The following is an 11064-nucleotide window of genomic DNA, read 5'->3' as shown; positions in this document are numbered from 1 at the left end:
TCCTTCCAAGGATTAAGCGTCTTTTAATTTCATGGCTGCAATCACCACCTGCAGTGATTTTGGAGCCCCCCAAAATAAAGTCTGACACTGTTTCCACTGTTTCCCCATCTATTTGCCATGAAGTGATGGGACCAGATGCCATAATCTTAGTTTTCTGAATGTTGAGCTTTAAGCCAACTTTTTCACTCTCTTCTTTCACTTTCATCAAGAGGCTTTTTAGCTCCTCTTCACTTTCTGCCATAAGGGTGGTATCAACTGCATATCTGAGGTTATTGATATTTCTCCCAGCAATCTTGATTCCAGCTTGTGCTTCTTCCAGCCCAGCATTTCTCATGATGTACTCTGCGTATAAGTTAAAAAAGCAGGGTGTTGCAGAGCACTTCCTGTATGCTCAGCTCAGAGTTAGGCTCTGCTAAGTGGCAGAAAATAAAGGAGGCAGAACTTCCCTGGTGGTCCAGTGGCTGTGACTCCACCCTTGCAGTTCAGGAGACCAAGGTTCAATCCCTGGTCAAGGAACTAGATCCCACATGCTGTGACTAAAGATCCTGCATGCTGTAGCAAAAACTGAAGATCCCTCATGCCTCAACTAAGACCCGATGCAGCCAAATAAATATAAAATTTTTTTTTTAAAGAAAAACAAGAAAATAGATGAGGCAAAGAGATGGGATGCTGATTATGGGCTGATAAGGGAAGTTGAGCTTATAAGGTGGTGGTGGTATAGTTGCTAAGTCGTATCTCCAGGCAAGAATATTGGAGTTAGTTGCCATTCCCTTCCCGATCCAGGAACTGAACCTGGGTCTCCTGCATTGCAGGCAGAGTCTTTACTCTCTGAACCACCAGGGAAACTATTAAAGGTGGTAACCGTGGCCCAGTTCTGTAGCATCCAGCCGGAAGCATCAGGCAGTCAAATGTAATGCAGGAAGAAGGATACCCATTGCTTTTTTTGTTCTTAGATTGAGAACTCTACCTATGTGTGTGTTTTCAGTTTACAAAAGTTGAATAATACATGATTACCACACTAAATAATAAGACAATCTAACCTCAATCATTATGTTCACCAGTCTCTCATGAGTATCCTTCCTTGTCAGGACAGAAAGATCTGTCTTTTTATGGCAGTGTCGACTTCAGGGGGTTGGGGTCCTTTGCTGTAGGAACCACAGACTCTCCTGTCTGGAGCTGTGGTTGCCCTTTCTTTATCACTGATCCTGCTGCTTCCATATAGATAAATCTCAGGGCTAGACCCCAAGTGTGCTCATGGGTGTCTGAGGCTTTGGTTGGAGGTTGTGTTACCCCCAAAACTGGGATTGCCCCTTGGTGAGTGTCAAACCAAAATTGATAACCAAGCCAGAGATTGGGAAAAACAAGAATTCATTACTTGCAGCAAGTAGGGGGAACACCAGCAATCTTTTCCAAGGCAGTATCTCCCTGAATGGCAAAACTTGGAAAAGTTTTTAAAAATATGTTTATTTATTGGGTTGCGCTGGGTCTTAGTTGCCGCCTGCGGGATCTTCAATCTTTGTGTGGCAAGTGGGATCCTAGTTTCCCAACAGGGGATGGAACCAGGGGCCCCCACATTGGGAAGCAAGGAGTCTTAACCACTGGACCAACAGGCAAGTTCCCAAATTGAGACAGTTTTAAGCCATGGGTACATGCATATTCATGAAGAGGCTTAGGCAGTGAATGGAGTCCAAGCTTTATAGTTGATTGAAGTCATGAAGGTCAGATAAGGTCAGCACTATCACCCCTTAGATTCCAGTTGGTCTGGTGATTGAACTTCAGGCTAAACAGAACTGTGTGTCTTTATACCTGATATACTATGTTGGCTATTGTTACTTCTCTTGCCTGAAAACAGTCTTTTGTTCCTGAATCCTTTGGTTCCCTTAGGATTGTTAGTTAGAGAGACCTGTTCAAGGGCAAGCACTGTCACCAGGCTTAGATCACAAAATGTCTTAGGCAAAAAAATGGCTTCTCTCATGTCAAGAAATCCATTATGGATTCCTTGTTTCCAGGCATGCCTTACCCTATCTGCTCACAGTTGTGGCTTCAAGGGTGGCCTGCCTGCATATCTAGAAGCCTGGGTCACGTTGTGCTATTTCTAGCTGACAGAGGCAACCATCTTCCCTTGGTGACTGCTGACTTTAAGGTTTTGGGACCTTGTTTGTCCTCTTATCCTCTTTTTTCTTTTTTCACCTTTTTCCTACTTCCAGTTGTTTTTGTTTCTTAGTTTGACCCCTGCTTCCCTCAGGCCCTGTGTGCTCCTTCCCAAATCCGAAGGCCCGAAGGCCAACAGAGGAGAGCTTTATTTTTGCCTGTATTGTCTTTTTTGTGGGGAGGGGGCATGGGGGATGGGTGGAGGAGTGGATGGCTCATCTAGCTTCTGCCTAAACTAATTTTGAGGGTGGAAGGTCTGAGTAATCTAAACACAAGAGAGATAAAAGGTTTTATCTTAATCCATTTTCAGTAAATGCATTATTAAATATTCAGCTTTTCAGACACAAATAGACTGAGCCCCAGCAAGCACAATGATAAGCAATTTTCAGATGTTAATTATGTTTGCTTTTCACTGAAACCTTCACAAGCAAATTCTGTGAAATCAGATGGAATTTTCAGTAGACTTTTCCAGCCATTTTTTTTAATGTTTAAAAGCATAATGTTTTTCAACTTGCATTAAAACTCCAGTGAGATAATTCTCTCTTACCAATGGACAGCTCAGGATCTGTTCCTCTAAGTCAATTTCAGTTGCTAATACTGAGCTCCAGAGGAAATTATCACAAAGGGATATCGTTTGTAAATAAAAGTATAGGGGCGGTCCTAAGATGGTGGAGGAATAGGACAGGGAGACCACTTTCTCCCCCACAAATTCATCAAAAGAACATTTAAACGCTGAGTAAATTCCACAGAACAACTCTGAATGCCGGCAGAGGACATCAGGCACCCAGAAAAGCAGCCCGTTGTCTTCGAAAGGAGATGTTTTATCAACGGTGCTGTATAGAAGGAGAAGTCTTGACACTACGGTAAAAATAAGACTGAAAACCAGAAGCAGGAGCCTTAAGTCCAAACACTGAGAACACCAGAGAACTCCTGACTCCAGGGAACATTAATTGACAGGAGCTCACCAACGCCTCCTAGGTATCTACACCGAAACCAAGCACCACCCAAGAGCCAACAATTTCCAGAGCAAGACATACCATGCAAATTCTTCAGCAACACAGGAACATAGCCCTGAGCTCCAATATACAGACTGCCCAAAGTTACTCCAAAACCATTGACATCTCATAACTCATTACTGGACACTTCACTGTACTCCAGAGAGAAGAAATCCAGCTCCACCCACCAGAACACCAACACAAGTTTCCCTAACCAAGAAACCTTGACAAGCCACTTGTACAACCCCACCCACAGTGAGGAAACTCCACAATAAAGAGAACTCCGCAAACTGCCAGAATACAGAAAGGCCACCCCAAACGCAGCAACATAAACAAGAGGAAGAGACAGAGGAATACCCAGCAGGTAAAGGAACAGAATAAATGCCCACCAAACCAAACAAAAGAGGAAGAGATGGGGAATCTACCTGATAAAGAATTCCAAATAATGATAGTGAAAATAATCCAAAATCTTGAAATCAAAATGGAATCACAGATAAATAGCCTGGAGACAAGGATTAAGAAGATGCAAGAAAGGTTTAACAAAGAGCTAGAAGAAATAAAAAAGAGTCAATATATAATGAATAATGCAATAAATGAGATTGAAAACACTCTGGAGGCAACAAATAGTAGAATAATAGGGGCAGAAGATAGGATTAGTGAATTAGAAGATAGAATGGTAGAAATAAATGAATCAGAGAAGAGAAAAGAAAAATGAACTAAAAGAAATGAGGACAACCATGGACCTCCAGGACAGTGTTAAACGCCCCAACATTTGAATCATAGGAGTCCCAGAAGAAGAAGACAAAAGAAAGATCATGAGAAAACACTTCAGGAGATAATAGTTGAAAACTTCCCTAAAATGGGGAAGGAAATAATCACCCAAGTCCAAGAAACCCAGAGAGTCCCAAACAGGATAAACCCAAGGTGAAACACCCCAAGACACATATTAATCAAATTAACAAAGATCAAATACAAAGAACAAATATTAAAAGCAGCAAGGGAAAAACAACAAATAACACACAAGGGGATTCCCATAAGGATAACAGCTGATCTTTCAATAGAAACTCTTAAAGCCAGGAGGGAATGGCAAGACATACTTAAAGTGATGAAAGAAAATAACCTACAGCCCAGATTACTGTACCCAGCAAGGATCTCATTCAAATATGAAGGAGAAATCAAAAGTTTTACAGACAAGCAAAAGCTGAGAGAATTCAGCACCACCAAACCAGCTCTCCAGCAAATGCTAAACAATACTCTCTAAACAGGAAACACAAAAAGGGTGTATAGACTCGAACCCAAAACAATGAAGTAAATGGCAATGGGGTCATACTTATCAATTATCTTAAACATAAATGGATTGAATGCCCCAACCAAAAGACAAAGACTGGCTGAATGGATACAAAAACAAGACCACTATATATGTTGTCTACAAGAGACCCACCTTGAAACAAAAGACACATACAGACTGAAAGTGAAGGGCTGGAAAAGATTTTCCATGCCAATAGAGACCAAAAGAAAGCAGGATTAGCAATACTCATATCAGATAAAATAGACTTTAAAACAAAGGCTATGAAAAGAGACAAAGAAGGACACTACATAATGATCAAAGGATTAATCCAAGAAGATTTAACAATTATAACCATATATGCACCCAACATAGGAGCACCAAAATATGTAAGACAAATGCTAACAAGTATGAAAGGGGAAATTAACAATAACACAATAATAGTGGGAGATTTTAATACCCCACTCACATCTATGGATAGATAACTAAACAGAAAATTAACAAGGAAACACAAACTTTACATGATACAATAGACCAGTTAGAACTAATTGATATCTATAAGACATTTCACCCCAAAACAATGAATTTCACCTTTTTCTCAAGCGCACAAAGAACCTTCTCCAGGATAGATCACATCCTGGGCCATAAATTTAGCCTTGGTAAATTAAAAAAAAATTGAAATCATTTCAAGCATCTTTTCTGACCACAATGCAGTAAGATTAGATCTCAATTACAGGAGAAAAACTATTAAAAATTCCAACATATGGAGGCTGAACAACACACTCTGAATAACCAACAGATCACAGAAGAAATCAAAAAAGAAATCAAAATATGCATAGAAATGAATGAAAATGAAAACACAACAACCCAAAACCTGTGGGACACTGTAAAAGCAGTGCTAAGGGAAAGTTCATAGCAGTATAGGCATACCTCAAGAAACAAGAAAAAAGTCAAATAAATAAGCTAACTCTACATCTAAAGCAACTAGAAAAGGAAGAAATGAAGAACCCCAGGGTTAGCAGAAGGAAGGAAATCTTAAAAATCAGGGCAGAAATAAATGCAAAAGAAACAAAAGAGACCATAGCAAAAATCAACAAAGCCAAAAGCTGGTTCTTTGAAAGGATAAATAAAATTGACAAACCATTAGCCAGACTCATCAAGAAACAAAGGGAGAAAAATCAAATCAATGAAATTAGAAATGAATATGCAGAGATCACAACAGACAACACAGAAATACAAAGGATCATGAGAGACTACTATCAGCAACTATATGCCAATAAAATGGACAACGTGGAAGAAACGGACAAATTCTTTGAACAGTACGACTTTTCAAAACTGAACCAGGAAGAAATAGAAAATCTTAACAGACCCATCACAAGCACGGAAATTGAAACTGTAATCAGAAATCTTCCAGCAAACAAAAGCCCAGGTCCAGATGGCTTCACAGCTGAATTCTACCAAAAATTTAGAGAAGAGCTAACACCTATCCTACTCAAACTCTTCCAGAAAATTGCATAGGAAGGTAAACTTCCAAACTCATTCTATGAGGCCAACATCATCATAATACCAAAATCTGACAAAGATGCCTCAAAAAGAAAAAAGAAAACTACGGGCCAATATCACTGATCAACATAGATGCAAAATCCTTAACAAAATTCTAGCAATCAGAATCCAACAACACATTAAAAAGATCATACACCATGACCAAGTGGGCTTTATCCCAGGGATGCAAGGATTCTTCAATATCCACAAATCAATCAATGTAATACACCGCATTAACAAATTGAAAAATAAAAGCAATATGATTGTCTCAATAGAAGCAGAGAAAGCCTTTGACAAAATTCACCATCCATTTATGATAAAAACCCTCCAGAAAGCAGGAGTAGAAGGAACATACCTCAACATAATAAAAGCTATCTATGACAAACCCACAGCAAACATTATCCTCAATGGTGAAAAATGGAAAGCATTTCCCCTAAAGTCAGGAACAAGACAAGGGTGCCCACTCTCACCACTACTATTCAACATAGTTTTGGAAGTTTTGGCCACAGCAATCAGAGCTGAAAAAGAAATAAAAAGAATCCAAGTTGGAAAAGAAGAAGTAAAACCCTCACTGTTTGCAGATGACATGATCCTCTACATAAAAAACCCTAAAGACTCCACCAGAAAATTACTAGAGCTAATCAATGAATATAGTAAAGTTGCAGGACATAAAATCAACACACAGAGATCCCTTGCATTCCTAACTAGTAATAGAAAATAGAGAAATTAAGGAAACAATTTCATTCACCATTGCAATGAAAAGAATAAAATACTTAGGAATGTATGTACCTAAAGAAACAAAAGACCTATATATAGAAAACTATAAAAGAAACTGGTGAAACTGGTGAAAGAAATCAAAGAAGACACTAATGGAGAAATATACCCTGTTCATGGATTGGAAGAATCAATATAGTGAAAATGAGTATACTACCCAAAGCAATCTATAGATTCAGTGCAATCCCTATCAAGCTACCAATGGTATTTTTCACAGAGCTAGAACAAATAATTTCACAACTTGTATGGAAATACAAAGACCCTCAAATAGCCAAAACAATCTTGAGAAAGAAGAATGGAACTGGAAAAATCAATCTACCTGACCTCAGGCTATACTACAAAGCCACAGTCATCAAGACAGTATGGTACTGGCACAAAGACAGAAATATAGATCAATGGAACAAAATAGAAAGCCCAGAGATAAATCCATGCACCTATGGACACCTTATCTTTGACAAAGGAGACAAGAATATACAATGGAGAAAAGACAATCTCTTTAACAAGTTGTGCTGAGAAAACTGGTCATCCATTTGTAAAAGAATGAAACTAGAACACTTTCTAACACCATATACAAAAACAAAGTCAAAATGGATTAAAGATCTAAACTTAAGACCAGAAACTATAAAACTCCTAGAGGAGAACATAGGCAAAACACTCTCCGACATACATCACGGCAGGATCCTCTATGACCCACCTCCCAGAATATTGGAAATAAAAGCAAAAATAAACAAATGGGACCCAATTAAACTTAAAAGCTTCTGCACAACAAAGGAAACTATAAGCAAGGTGAAAAGAGAGCCTTCTGAATGGGAGAAAATAATAGCAAATGAAGCAACTGACAAACAACTAATCTCAAAAATATACAAGCAACTCCTGCAGCTCAATTGCAGAAAAATAAATGACCCAATCAAAAACTGGGCCAAAGAACTAAACAGACATTTCTCCAAAGAAGACATAGAGATGGCTAACAAACACATGAAAAGATGCTCAACATTACTCATTATAAGAGAAATGCAAATCAAAATCACAGTGAGGTACCACTTCATGCCAGTCCGAATGGCTGTGATCCAAAAGCCTACAAGCAATAAATGCTGGAGAGGGTGTGGAGAAAAGGGAACCCTCTTACACTGTTGGTGGGAATGCAAACTAGTACCGCCACTATGGAGAACAGTGTGAAGATTCCTTAAAAAACTGGAAATAGAACTGCCTTATGACCCAGCAGTCCCACTGCTGGGCATACACACAGAGGAAACCAGAATTGAAAGAGACATGTGTACCCCCAATGTTCATCGCAGCACTGTTTATAATAGCCAGGACATGGAAGCAACCTAGATGTCCATCAGCAGAAAGAATAAGAAAGCTGTGGTACATATACACAATAGAGTATTACTCAGCCATTAGAAAGAATACATTTGAATCAGTTCTAATGAGGTGGATGAAACTGGAGCCTATTATACAGAGTGAAGTAAGTCAGAAAGAAAAACACCAATATAGTATACTAATGCATATATATGGATGTAGAAAGATGGTAACGATAACCCTGTATGGAAGTGAAGTGAAGTCACTCAGTCATGTCCGACTCTTTGCGACCCCATGGACTGTAGCCCACTCAGGCTCCTCTGTCCATGGGATTCTCCAGGCAAGAATACTGGCGTGGGTTGCCATTTCCTTCTCCAGGGGATCTTCCCAACCCAGGAATCGAACCTGGGTCTCCTGCATTGCAGGCAGACGCTTTATCCTCTGAGCCACCAGGGAAGCAGCCATAACCCTGTATGTGAGACAGCAAAAGAGACACAGATGTATAGAACAGTCTTTTGGACTCTGTGGGAGAGGGAGAGGATGGGATGATTGGGGAGAATGGTGTTGAAACATGTATAATATCATATATGAAATGAATTGCCAGTCCAGGTTTGAAGCATGATATTGGATGCTTGGGGCTGGTGCACTGGGACGACCCAGAGGAATGGGATGGGGAGGGAGGCGGGAGGGGGGTTCAGGATGGGGAACACATGTACACCTGTGGTGGATTCATGTTGATGTATGGCAAAAGCAATACAAATTTGTAAAGTAATTAACCTCCAATTAAAATAAATAAATTTATATTAAAAATAAATTTTTAAAAAAAGGTGCCTTTTTTTTCCTTTGGAAAAATAAACATTAAAATCCCAGAAAGCCAGTGTTTGTTATATGTGGATGTCCGGGTTCACTTGCTGCACCTGAATCAATTGAACCTTCTTGGGGTAATCTGAAGCCACACATACTCAGTAGGCCCGTGGGATTCTTTACTGCTGGAAGTGAAGTTATTTACATCAGCTGGGCACATCCAGAGCACGCTGGGGTGACCTTTAGAGGTTTAGAAAAAAGATTTTCACCTCTATAAGCAGTAATAAAAACGTCATCTCATGGTATTATTGAGGGTGAAAAGAACTGATTGAAGCTATCACAAGGCCCAGGCCCCCTCACCAGTTTTGCTTCCCAGCAGGCTGGTTGCAGATGATACATGTATTTCCAGACAAGGCTGCTGCCTTCTCCATGAAGCCCATCACCCACACTAGGAGGGTGAGCTGTGCTTGGAGCCCGGTGGGGCTATCTACCTAAGCCTGCCTCTCCGCAAAGTGCCAAGTCTTCCCCAAACCTCCCACTGCACAAGCACCGTCAATCACACAGAGGTGATTCCAGAGACGGAAACTGATTGTGTTCTGGTCTAACCCGAAGTTTTCCATCTTAGTGTAAGGCCTATCAGCCTTTTTTAAGAAAACAAAACCCAATTGTGTTCATTTTTGATTTGGAAAAAAAGTACAGCTTCATAGTTGCCTAGGTGAAAATTTACTAAAAGGCACGTGTCAAGATGCTCATAATCTCAAGACCTAGAGGAATTGCTTTGTTAAGAAGGGACTCTTTTTATGATTTTTTTTTCTATTTTAAACATTTTAGAAACAGTTTATCTCTTTTAAAGAAAATACAATGGTTGATCAATTTAATAAATTTTAAAATAATTTTTTGGAGAAGCACCTAAATTTACAGCGATTTTTTTTTTGGAGGGGGCAGTCAAATCACACTACATGCAGGTTCCCCCATTGGGGATCAAATCTGTGCCCCCTGTGGTGGAAGCATGGAGTCCTAACCATGTTGATGTATGGCAAAACCAATACAATATTGTAAAGTAATTAACCTCCAATTAAAATAAATAAATTTATATTAAAAAAATAGAAATAAATGAAAGTACAAGTTTCTTTCAGTGTGGTGATGTCTCCACGGCCACCACCCTCATCCTTATCCAAACCCATCACTCATCTTGTATCCTAGAGGCAAATCACAGAAGGAAGAAGCTGATTGTCACATTTTATTACTTGTGTGTTGGAAAAGAAGGACAGTTCTACAGAAAGAGCTCCCATGAACTTGGCCTTACCTAGTCCAGGTGCTCAGAATGATTCTGAAAACTCAGCCTGTGCTGAATCAAATCTCGGAGTTGTGGGTGAAGTGGAAAAGAATAGCTTTATGACTTCCCAGGTGGGGTTAGTGGTAAAGAACCCACCTGCCAATGCAAGAGACTTAAGAGACACAGGTTCAATCCCTGGATGGGGAAGATCCCTTGGAGGAGGGCACGGCAGCCCACTCCAGTATTCTTGCCTGGAGAATCCCACCAACAGAGGAGCCCGGTGGGCTATAGTCCGTAGGGTCACACAGAATCGGACATGACTGAAGTGACTTAGCCACATTGCTTTGCCAGGGACAAACAGGGACACAGCAGGCTCATGCCCCTCCAATCCATGCGCCTCAACCCAGGGGAGCTTGATGAGGAGTTTTATAGTAATGGTTCAAAGGCAGAGTTGCTGATAAGGATCAGGGTGTATGCAGGGCCTGCACTACTTTAATCCGGCCTCAGGTGGTCTTCTATTGAGCTTCTCTGTTTTCTTTCATCTAGAATGAAGAAACAGCTAATATTTTCCATTTGTTGGGTTCAGTTCCTCAGAAGCGCCCAAAGATATTGTTATGTGTATCCCTTGAGGTGGAGCCAGGACCCTGCTCCACGGCTGCACTATTGTTTCTTGGCTGCTTCTCCCTTGTCTCTGCATCCCCTTCCTTCCCTGATCAATAACTGTTTGAATCTGCCCTTTAGAATGCAGGTAAGGTCATAGTGGCTGGAGTCTGTTCCCTACAATCAAGAAACAGGGGACACGGAAAGGCATCTGTGCCCGGGGTCCAAGTGGGTCCTGCTAGGTTTCATAACCTAGACCTAGAGAGCTGATTAGGGCCTGGGAGGAGCATATGGGTTGCATGCTCCTGGGAGGAGCATGTAGGAGCACTAGGACCCTA

At 40.5% G+C, this 11064-nt stretch overlaps 1 non-coding gene across 1 annotated transcript; it reads right to left on the bottom strand.

Moving 5' to 3' along the window:
* Window positions 1-8430: 8430 nt before the first annotated feature.
* TRNAC-GCA (transfer RNA cysteine (anticodon GCA)) lies at window positions 8431-8502 on the bottom strand. The gene has a single exon. It is a non-coding gene; the product is annotated as a tRNA-Cys (tRNA).
* Window positions 8503-11064: the final 2562 nt, after the last annotated feature.

This window comes from Ovis aries, chromosome 25 (genome assembly GCF_016772045.2).
Source record: "Ovis aries strain OAR_USU_Benz2616 breed Rambouillet chromosome 25, ARS-UI_Ramb_v3.0, whole genome shotgun sequence".
NCBI lineage: Eukaryota > Metazoa > Chordata > Mammalia > Artiodactyla > Bovidae > Ovis > Ovis aries.
The sequence above is the reverse complement of the archived record's forward strand: the minus strand, read 5'-3'. Positions and strand labels throughout refer to the sequence as shown.